This window comes from Triturus cristatus, chromosome 4_2, assembly GCF_964204655.1.
Source record: "Triturus cristatus chromosome 4_2, aTriCri1.1, whole genome shotgun sequence".
NCBI classification, from domain to species: Eukaryota; Metazoa; Chordata; class Amphibia; order Caudata; family Salamandridae; genus Triturus; species Triturus cristatus.
In genome coordinates this window covers 568,504,516-568,516,309 of record NC_140586.1, presented here as the reverse complement: position 1 = coordinate 568,516,309, position 11,794 = coordinate 568,504,516, and the positions used below count along the sequence as shown (strand labels likewise).

At 48.7% G+C, this 11,794-nt stretch overlaps 1 long non-coding RNA gene across 1 annotated transcript; it reads right to left on the bottom strand.

Annotated features, from left to right (window-relative positions):
• Positions 1–4,626: 4,626 nt before the first annotated feature.
• LOC146834710 (uncharacterized) lies at positions 4,627–11,320 on the bottom strand. Its single transcript, XR_014960324.1, has 3 exons — positions 11,249–11,320; positions 11,050–11,165; positions 4,627–4,700 (listed from the first exon to the last, which is right to left on the bottom strand). It is a non-coding gene; the product is annotated as an uncharacterized LOC146834710 (long non-coding RNA).
• Between the last annotated feature and the right edge of the window lie 474 nt (positions 11,321–11,794).

Here is an 11,794-nt window from a genome sequence, read left to right as displayed (position 1 = left end):
GTTCCTTGGGGTCCAGATGTTTTTTGAGGAAAAGACCACACCTCACAGAGCTCAAATGGCCACAACTGACTTCAGAGCACCCTACCTCTACCCAAGGCCAGGCTTGCTCTGGGGCATCACAGAATATATACTCATTTTGAATGATAACTTTTAACCAGTAGGGTAAATAAGCATGTATTTATCACCCTCAGTTTTGCTTGACATGCTCAAAAGATATTCTCTGCTTGTGGGTAGCCCTGGTGTAGTCAAGAAACTCCGTTATCCACTATGCCTCAAAGCACACCTCTCCCTTTTTACCATTTTATAGACCCTTTAATAAACAGATGCAAGTTTTATGATGTATCATGCACTGTATTTGTAAATACTATCCCATATGTCTGCCTACGCACATAATAATCACATGCATGAAGGTAAGACACCTTATCGCATGCTCAAGCACCCATGCCTTTCAGTTTTGTCTGGTGACTCTTCTTCGCTTTTCTGCTGCACCCCCCAGATGTCCTAAAAAAAATTATGGGACACACGTTTTTATATTTTTATAGACCCTTTAATAATCAGATGTATGTTTTATGACGTATTATGCACCGTATTTGTAAATGATTTTTGGTAATCATACAATAAAGAATCAATCATTCAACCTCTCCCTTCTCTCATTGTTTTAGAGATTAAATCCCTGTCTCTATAGTTCAGAAAGCTAGTGATGAGAGATCTTTGTATGGGGTTAGAGACCTCTCAGGTGTAGATGCTGGCTGAGAGAACAACTCATTCTATATGGAAACAGGTGCAAATCATGTTGTTCAGCCGGACATTCTTGAACCAAGTCTTGAGAAACCCTACAAGATTCAGGCTCTCTGCTCCAGTCTCGATAGTTTAGAAATCTAGAGATGAGAGGTGTTGAAGTGGAGGGGCCAGTCAGAACCCTCTTTCATAGGGCCACTGGGCAAGCAGGGGTTACTGGGCTCCCCCATAGGGGTTGGGGCCCTTTTACTCCTGATTTCCCCGGGCATGACCAAAAATGGATTCTAAGCAAATGGGCAAAGTACCCCTTCAGCACATGACTCTCAGAGTTCGCATGATCTGAGCAGTCCAAGACTGCCTCGAGGAGGTGGTGTGGATACAGAGGACTGAACACAGGCTCTCAACTCAAAATGCAGCAGCAGCAATACATTATTGTACAGACAAATACTCACTTTTATGAAAAAAGAGAATATTTTATTTCTACCACTACCAACACAAAGGAAAAATACAACTCACAAACAACTACACAGTCTGATTGGGGGCAAGGCTCTAGTGTTCCAATAGGTGGTTCCCCAGCTCCCACTCTCCTCACTTCTAGCAGTTGTGGTTATTCCCCCTTCACTATGGCCAACATCCATGCCAAGCCCTAGCTGTAGTCTGAGTTACAAGACTCCACTGTAACACTATTTTAAAGTCAGCAGTGTTCTAGCAGCAAGTTCCCCCTGGGCCAACTGACCCGAAATCAGTCTTACCCGCACGGTGCAGGTTTGGAGCGACTGGAGTTCCTGAGCCCACCCCTTGCACTGGAGCAGTAGCAGCTGATTTAAGTTGCATTCACTTGTGGCCGTGCCTCCGCAGCGATTGGAGGTTCTCAGCAGCTCCCTCTTGCACGGTTAGTCTCTGGTTCTTTCTGCGATGGGGAGGGGCATAGATCCTGGTGCGAATCAGTTCTTCCCAAGCAGATGGGCAGGTTTCCACAGCAGCCTCACTTCACTGACGAGTCCAACTAGGTCACATATCTTGCTGATCCCAGTGGCCCTCTCTGGCATTGGGGGGAGTCTTCATATCCCCTCCTGGCATTTAGGATCATGGCCCACTACTGGCAGTCTTCTCACAGCAGCCCATCCTGCTCCACTCACCACTGGCTCCAGCTCGATCGGCACAGCGATGAACACTGCTCAATTCACAGTGGCCCTCCTCTGGCATACGAGGTTTACAGACCTTGCCCTGCACACAGTCAATGACCCGATCAGTGCAGCAGCTGTCTCCTCAAACTTTGCAAAGTGAGTCAACTCAACAGGGCTACCCATTGGACCTTGTTCCCGCCAATGCTCTCCTCTTCCTCACAGGGGCACACTGGTCTTGGCAAGCAGGTAATCACTGTTGCTCCAAGCTTCAGTGCAGCTGGTCTTGGATTCCCTAGGTGATGTTCCCTCACTCATCTGGGAGACTAGCAGGCATTGGTCCCTAGTCCTGATCCTTCTCAGACAGCCCATATGGCTACTTGGCAGATGACAATTTTTGGGGTCTAAAACTCCCCATCTTACAGCCCATTTTCAGATACCAAATGTGATTTAGAGACTGGGTCTTTGAAGTTTATTTTGGGGGCCTACTTCTTTTGAGGTGTGCATTTCTAGCCCTCTTGAAAGCAGTATGTCATAGCAGGAGCAACTCCAAATCTGATAGTCCAATAACACTGTCCATTGGAACTGAACAGAGTTTACACCTGGATGTCAGCAACAGCAACAGTGATATGTGCATCAAAAGGTTAGCCCAGGGCCCCAGCCCTACTTTTTATAATGTTATCAGCCCCATCTTGCTGACATATGCCCAGGCCCCTTCCATGTGACCTCTCACTGAATCAAAGAGCACCCTTCTAAGGGGGATATTCACAAGGAGCTATCGCCGAGTTAACAGCACTTTATCACAGCAAAGTAGCAATAAACTTATCGCCCCAATCACGAGCTGGTGTAAACAGCCCACAGCACCAGTTTACCCACGATAGCAGCCGCAAAAAACATCGCCACAGATGACCCCCGCAACTATCGCTATTGAGATGCAGAGTAGGCGTTTCCGTGCCAGAAGCCGCGACAACACCACTCCACAACGACTAGCCAGAACTGCGATAAGAACACAAAACAGGTGATAAGACGAGTTAGCAGCAGGAAAATAGCACCTGCTCTGACCTGGTGCAAAGTCGGACCACAGCCTGCACCACAAAAGGGAGTACAGCCCACAGCCACATCGGAAAGATGCACCCGGGCATCTAAACATGTAGCCCGGAGGGCCGAAAGGGCAACAACACCGGCCACCACCACCCCCAGGACCCCCCTCCCCGGCACCCCCGACCAAAGACATGCCACATCAGCTACACCTAAATACGTACAAAATAATCTGCTTGATGTGGCACAATGACAACTGGTGACATGCATGTGTTGGCACAAAAATGAACATCACACATTCACTTTCGAAGCAACAAATGAAATTTTATTAAAATGAACATTGAAATGAAATGAAGACACATGGCGGCTACCCTCGGGACAATCCGTAGGTCACAGCCTGCAAGACAAAAATTATGATGAGAAGGTGTGTCCTGCGTATCTCAAAGGACGGAGAAAGAGCGAAGGAGAGAGAGAGCAAGAGAGGGAGAGCGAGAGATAAGAAGAGAGGGGGGAGAGAGAGAGAGGGAGAGAATAGAGAGAGAGATAGAGAGAAGAGAGAGAGAGAGAGAGAGAGAAGAGGGGAGAGAGAGAGAGAGAGAGAGAAGAAGAGAGGGGGAGAGAGAGAGAAGAAGAGAGGGGGAGAGAGAGAGAGAGAGAGAGAGAGAGAGAGAGAAGAAGAGAGGGGGAGAGAGAGAGAAGAAGAGGGGGAGAGAAGAAGAGAGGGGGAGAGAGCGAGAGAGAGAGAGAAGAAGAGAGGGGGGAGAGAGAGAGAGGGAGAGAATAGAGAGAAGGAGAGAGAGAGAGATAGAGAGAAGGAGAGAGAGAGGGAAGAAGAGGGGGAGAGAGAGAAGGAGAGAGAGAGAGAGAGAGAGAGAAGAAGAGAGAGAGAGAGAGGGCGAGAATAGAGAGAGAGATAGAGAGAAGGACAGAGAGAGAGAGAGAGAGATAGAGAGAAGGACAGAGAGAGAGAGAGGGAGAGAGAGAGAGAGTGGAGGAGAGAGGGAGAGAGAGAGAGAGAGAGAGAGAGATAGAGAGAGAGAGAGAGAGAGAGAGAAAGAAGAAGAAGAAGAGGGGGAGAGAGAGAGAGAAGGAGAGAGGGAGAGAGAGAGAGAGAAGGAGAGAGGGAGAGAGAGGGAGAGAGAGAGAGAGAGAGAGAGAGAGAGAGAGAGAGAGAGAGGAAGAGAGAGAGAGAAGAAGAGAGGGGGAGAGAAGAAGAGAGGGGGAAAGAGCGAGAGAGAGAGAGAAGAAGAGAGGGGGGAGAGAGAGAGGGAGAGAATAGAGAGAGAGATAGAGAGAAGGAGAGATAGAGAGAAGGAGAGAGAGAGAGAAGAAGAGGGGGAGAGAGAGAAGAAGAAAGAGAGAGAGAGAGATAGAGAGAAGGAGAGAGAGAGAGAAGAAGAGAGGGAGAGAGAGAAGAAGAGAGAGAGAGAGAAGAAGTGGGGGAGAGAGAGAAGAAGAGAGAGAGAGAGAGAGAGAGAGAGAATAGAGAGAGAGAGAGGGAGAGAATAGAAAGAGAGATAGAGAGAAGGACAGAGAGAGAGAGAGAGAGAGAGAGAGAGAGAGAGAGAGAGAGAGAGAGAGAGAGGGAGAGAATAGAGAGAGAGATAGAGAGAAGGACAGAGAGAGAGAGAGAGAGAGAGAGAGAGAGAAGAAGAGAGAGAGAGAGAGAAGAAGAGAGAGAGAGAGAGACCTCTGCGCACCCACGCCACACTGCTCACCTGCTGCCACCGGTGTGTCTCCAATCACCGGCCGGTATGTATAGCAGTACACCAGGTCACACATCTGAGACAGACCCGTCTTCTGAAACAGAGTCCAGATACATGATTGGCACAGTACACACAATTGCACAAGACAACATCGCCTGCCCGCCCATGCAGAGACACTCCAGCCCCTTCCGCCGCCCATCGGAGCATGCCCGCCCATGCACACCCAGGCAGAGGCACCCGAGCCCCACCCGCCACCCATCGGAGGATGCCCGTCCATGCACACCCAGGTGTCACTGTTCACTTTCCGCCACCGGCGTGTAGACAGGAGGTCCCACCACGTGCCTCTGCAAGCCACAAGCCCGGGGCCCGCAGACATGGCACCCTCCACACCATGCAGCCCCGCTCCACAGGCCACCAGGTCTCACGTTTGGTGCTGGGCCTTGATTACTCCATGGCACAGGACATACCAGTGCACCCGGCATCATCGCAGGCTGCACACCCGCTCAGAAGCTTAAGGTGCCACTGACTCAGTGCACCCAAAGTCACCCTGGCGGGGTGCCTGTGCTGGCCGCAATGCTCCGAGTGCCACTAACCCTGTGCAACGCCAGTCAGTGCCACGTGGTGGTAGGCCCATGATGGCCGCAAGGCCTCGGGTGCCACTAACCGTGTGCAACGCCAGTCAGCGTCACATGGTGGTAGGCCTGTGATGGGCGCAGGGCCTCGGGTGCCACTAACCCTGTGCGCAACAACTCATGTGCCCTTTATGATTGAGAACCGTGGAGCGTCCGTCATCCAGTCACCACCGGCAGAGGGGAATGTGACATCGTCGGCCTCTTATGTTGGTGGAGTCACATGGCCTGTGACACATCTGCTGGATGGGTGTGGTGTGCGTGCAAACCTGCGCTCAGGGAGTGGCTGTGACATGCAGACAACTAGACCAGTGACCTGCACACCACCCGAGTACGCCTGCGACTGGTAGCAATGAGGGCCCCCCCTCGGAGCGTAAGCGGAGTGGTCTGGCCAGCCGTACGCCGGACTAGCGCAGGGCCTGCAAAAATGACTCATGGGATTTGGGCGTGGTTCAGTCCATGTCCGGACATGAAAGTGACTGATGCGTGTGTCCCTGTTGTAGTGTTCACGGGACCCGGTACACAATATGCAATGTAGCACCCTCTGACTGGCATCCCACAGGATGAGCATCATTGACGCAAGGGAAATCACTGTCCCTACATTCATCCCCACATTCATACATGAATGATGAAAATCATAACACAGCTGTGTATCACTGGATGTTTATTGCACATCCAGTGCAGTTCTGCAGCTGGAGCAGTACAGGGCATTGCCGAGCACACTACACAATATGGACCCGTGGAGGGCCAGCCAGAGTCCATCCGGGGATGACACGTACTGCGGAAGAGGAAGGGTACAGTCCGCAGTCTGGTAGCCGTGTCCTTGGTCATCAAACAGGATATGGCAGTCCATGTCGCTGTCCAAGGTGAGTGCATTGGAGTGTTTCGGGGTCAGTGGACAGTCATGAGGCCATCTGTGGCACCAAGCAGAAACAGGCAGGTGGTGGTAATGAATGCTAGTGCCTCCTGATCACAAACCCATCCACATCCTCGTCCCCGGATGTTTGTTCTGCCCCACATGTGCATGTTGCAGTACCGACTGAGGCACTGTGTGCCACTGACACATCAGGTGCCGGAGCAGATACGTCTGCCACACTGTAAGGCAATGGCACACCAGGGGGCGGAGATGTGGATGGTGTGGGGGCAGCAGCATTTATCTGCGCCACGCCTTGTGGCAGCAATGCCATGATGATGATCTGCAGAGCATGGTAGAGCGTGGTTACATTTCGCTGATGTACAGCGGTGGCTGCCATCCTTTCCGCCTCCATCTGCACCATGTCCTCCATGAGCCTTCGCATGTGTGCCAGCTCACGGCTAGTAACGCTGGTGCCCCTCTGAGTGGACAGGTGCTCTTCTCTCTGCGTCAGGACTCCAGCGATGTCAGTCAGGGCTTGTTGGAGACCATGGAGCGGGCCTAGACACCCATGCATGGTGTCCGGTTTGGTGGCCATGAGGACGAACCCTACCCGCACCTGCTCAGCCATCTCCCTCTGGGCCTACAGCACACGGCATTGGAAGGCCGTGTGTTGTTCCTGGGGGTCTTGGGAGACTGCTGGGGCCATGGGTGCCTCCTGCTGTGTGGTTTGGGTAGTGGGTGGTGTCTCCTCGATGCAGCTGGTCAGCCCTGATCCTGGAGGCGAGTCGCGGATGATGTCAATGATGTCTATGAGGGCTTGTGCGTCGATGCTGGGGTTGTCCTCCTCGTCATCAGTGTAGAGTGGCTGGGACTGCTCTGCAGGGGGTGTTGACGGTGGCCCTACAATGTGAAGGGGAGATGGTGTATTGCAATGTGTCCACATGTATGTAGCCGCATGGTACATGTTGACATTCAGACAGTATGGCATTGTACATTGTGACAGTCTATAGATCTGGGCGATGACCCAGTCATTGAGGGTGTGCACTGTGCTCTGCTTGGTTGTGCATGTGTGCCATCGTGGCCATCTCCACCCGTTCACCCAGTACCTGGTGGTCACTCACCCTGTTGCGGTTGTGTTGTGTCCTGTCTAGCAGTGTCCGGTCCCCCGACTACGGCCACAGTATCCACACTGATGACTGTCAACACCAGCTCCTCCATGTCATCCAGCACAAGCTGTGGCGCTGGGCCCCCACCTCCAGTCTGCATTGCTGCCTTCTGGTTGGCTGTGAGTTTCTCCTTGGTCTTTCTCTTGATGTCATTTCATCGCCTCCTGACCTCGTCCATTGTATTCTTGTGCTCTCCGACGGCATTCACCTTGTCCACGAAGTCCCGCCATATTCCAGTTTTTTTGCCCAATGAAACGTTGGAGGTGACAAACAGTTGTTGATGGTGTTCCATCACCTCCGTGACTATGATCCTGTTCGCCTGCGGACTGAACTTCGTCTTCCTCTTCTTCTTGCCCTTCCCTGTCCCCGAGGTCCCGGGCTGGTCGTCCGGGGTGCTTGTGGTGTTGCGCTCGTCCTATGCACCTGCTCTGGCTACCTCCATGGTGCTTGGGTGTTGGTCAGTTTGTGTTTGGGTGTTTTTTCTACTTTTATGGTGATTTTTCCCACCTGCCAGGTTTGTGTTGCAGGCCTGGCGCTGCTTATCGCTGATTTCCTCATCGCGCTTTGGCCCATTGCAGGTTTTTTGTGTGTTGTCGTTTGTGTTTTTATCTCCATCGATGTGGTTGTATCGCGGACATTGTCCGCGGTTTAGGCAGACTATCGCATGGTACCGCCTTGTTGTGAATTCCACGTTCTCACAGGGTTATTTTCACACGATGGGCTGCGATGTTGAGAGTTGCGTTAAGCTACTCTAGCTGTAGGTATCACACGTTCTTGTGAATATACCCCTAAGTGTACAGGGGAAGCCTTGCCCTCCCCTCTCCAGTGTGTGTCTCACTTAGCAATAGACAAATATGTCTGAGGAGGTTCCTCTACCTCCTCATGTTTCACCACGCAGGTCTGGGTCTCCCAAAACAGAACCCAGATTCTGCATGTATTGTATTAATCACATACACCCATTTACCCAGTGCATGAATACAGCATGTACACACACTGCACATCACTGTATCCTTCCTGTACTATACCACTCATAGGCACACATACATTTCATATGCATGCCCTGCACAGCACTATATCCGTCATGCACTGTACCATTCATAGGCACACATACATTCGCTACATGTATTTAAAATGCATGTGCTGCATCCATCATGTATTGTACCAATCTTAGAAACACATACCATCAGCACATGCACTCAGCAAACATACAATGCACTGTACTGCATTATCCCTGTATTGTACACTTTCCCAGGCATACACCCAGCGGAGAGACACCACTCATGCACTACACATCAAACACAGAAGCAAAACTTTAAAAATTAGTGATGCTCTAGGCCTCAATCCAGTGACACAGGTTGAAAAGAACCTGTTATCTCCTACTGATCACTACATGGTATTCTGCCACCACTATGCTCATGTTGCTTAGCTTCTGGTGAAGGCAGTAGCCTTCCATCACTATAAGGATAGTGCTTTGAGAGCCACTCCCGCTCTAACAAGACCACAAATCCTTGAGTCAGGCCTATGTCATGGCGCACGCACATGATCCAGGTTTGCCTATGACACCAAAAATCAGTATTAGAGATCCAGACTGCAATACAGTAGAACACTCAGGGCAGAGGTGCACATCTATGACCATGCAGAGGAATTTTTCAGCCAATAGGGTCCTTCAGGATTCGGGCCCTCTGCTCCTTTGGGAAGGCCACAAAATGAAGGTTATTGCAGTGGGTGTGTCCTTCTGCATCTTTCACCCGCATTGTTAGCTCTGCAGAGGTCGCTTCCAACCGTTGTACTATGGATCTGAGCTCGCAAACTGTATCTCACAGTTCAGAGAGACACCCCTTACCTCTTTCACTGTTTCCTCCATATTTATAAGGTCCTGAGAAGGAAAGCAACGTCGATTCACACCTCTCATATTTTTATCTCTAATGCCTGTCAGGAAGATTTGACGTCTTAAATGATCGTCTGTAGGGACTGGGACTTCACCGTGTAGTCCCATGCCACCATCCTTGCCACCCGTATGTGTTTCCACTGAAAGGAGGGAGAATTTTAATAATATCTTGTCCATCGTTCCCTGTTGATGGATTGCCCCTTCCTTATCTTTAGCTAGGGGTAGGGTGCATTACAGCCAAGGCACATGTCAAGCAGAGGAGCACTTACAGACCTGTCCTAAATGTTTCTCAAAGGCCTCTCCAGGGATACTCTGTCTTGGCAATAAAGTTCTTTTTTGTACAGACCGTCCTGCCCCGTCACAGATAGGCTGCATGTACTGTCAGCAAAACTAACTTTGAGATAGATTATTGACCCTGTACCCAATCAATTACTTGCATCTCCCACTTGCCATCCCAATGAGACTTGTTCCTTAGTGTTTAGGCCTTTTTTCCCCCCTGAGGCTTGCAGCAAGCCTCACTCTCTGCCCCCACAAGTGGTTCAGCTCGAGACGGTTGTAGCGATAACTCCCATGTGCACTATATGGGCCAGACCACTAACATTTCACTCCCCAAGCTGTGTTTCTAGTGATTGCGAGGTCGTACATTTATCTCCCCGAGATTCCCATGTCCATTATTATTTGTCATATGGCTGTGTCCAAGCTCCACCCCACAATCGAACCAGGGCTTCAACATGCAGTGCGATCCAGGGGGTCTTGCGAGAAATGCGCATGCGCGGGCGTCCGCACATGCGCATTTGTCAGAAAAGTTGAAAACCAGGAAGAGGGAGCCCCAGAGACGCCACGCTTCAGGTAAGTGCCTTTTAATTTGCTTTATTATAAATTTATGTCATCTTTTAAAAGTTGGGCGGGCGGGTGGTGGGCAGCAGGCAGCTACGCTTCGCCTACTTCGAAAACTGCGAAGCAGGCAGCGCTACGTACACTACGTGGACGAAGCGTAGTGTCGTGCCCAGGGTTAGTTTCAAGTCTTTGGAATTGTAATGAAAAATCCCCTCTCATAGTGAAGTCAGATTTTAAGTTATAATTTGGAAAATGCCACTTTTCGAAAAAAAAATTGAAAGAAAAAGATTCTGATCACCTTATTTTCTTTCCTGCTATTTATTTCAGCAGAATGTAGACCTGTTTTTCTTGGTCCTTGCTATTTGCCATGGCTTATAACATTCAAAGACACATTTTATACTATTAACTGTTTGCATGAACATAAAGCGATACACAAAATGGTTGTAACAAATCAAAAGCACATAATCACAAGACAATGCAGTTAATAAAGTTTGACAATGAGTACAATGATCACAAACTTCAACATAATATAATGGGTACACTGATCAAAAACTTCAATTTAGCATTACACCAATGTTTTGTCAAATCAGTAATCAAAAGGAACTCTTCATAATTATTTCCCTTTCTTTTTGTGAGTTCCCTTGTCCATGGGGTTAAGCTTGAGGCATGATGGGATGTGGAGTTAAAGTGATCTCCCTATTGTGCTAGCTAGGCTATATTGCGTTAATCACCCTCATGGAGTTATATTGAAAGGTGCAGACGCATTTCTAATCCCTTTAAGTATCAAGGAATTTTCTTGAGGGCAAATGACGCAGTGTAATCTGCAAAATTACCAAAAGTAAAGTTAAAAACTAAGAATTAAAGCTTCGCAAAAATTTACACTATTTTTTTAGCACAACTAATTTTTAGTTTGAAAACTTATGATACCTAAACTATTAATTGTTGTTGTGTCTCAGGATTTAATCAATTTGCATTTGAAGTACTGTAAGAGAAAAGAGCTTTTGAGTTTACTAAAACGTAATTATTATGGACTATAACAAGTGCACACATTGCTGTAGAACGCTTACTCGTTTAAGTTGATAGAGCCGAATGGACTTTGCTTTGCTTTATGTTCGTGTTGCTCGTTTCGCGTATTTGAAGCAGCATGCTGTTTATTCCTTTGTGACTTGACTTTTAAGAGTACCTAAAAAGAAAGAGTTGAAAGAGCTACTTAGTTGTCAGGTTTGTTTATGGATGAACTTCTCATTAATGACATTGTAAGCTTACTGCTATCAGAATTGTTGGGAGTTCTGTTGTTTGCCAAGCTCGTCAAGAGAAATATTCCGTATATTCTCAAGTCTGAAGCAAAAAAGGAAAATTGCATTTGTAGCGGGCTATCGCGCTCGTTTACAAAACTTTTACGGTGTGCACATTTTGAAAACTCACTTTTCAACGAAGTAGAGACCCACGTTTCCTTTGAGAGGCGGTATGCTTCAGTTGTGATTTCTCATACTTATGTTTTCTGGAACAGAAAAAACATTCATCGTAAATCGCAGTCCGTTTTTAACTAAAGATCGTCTAACACAACTTACTTTGGTAATGGCGTGATGGTTCTTGCCAATCATGCACTTTTGAATCAAAGAACAGTTTCTATTGGTTCAAGTTTCAATTTCTGCAACAGAGAAACTGTATAAATTCTTTCTGAATTATCTCTCGCCGTGACCGGCTGCAAAACAACTTGCAGGCGTGTTGGCGTAGCTGGTCTTGCCAGTTGAGCGCTTATGAATCAACAAACTGTTTGTGTTTCGGAATGAGGCAAAAAAGCAAGCCGTA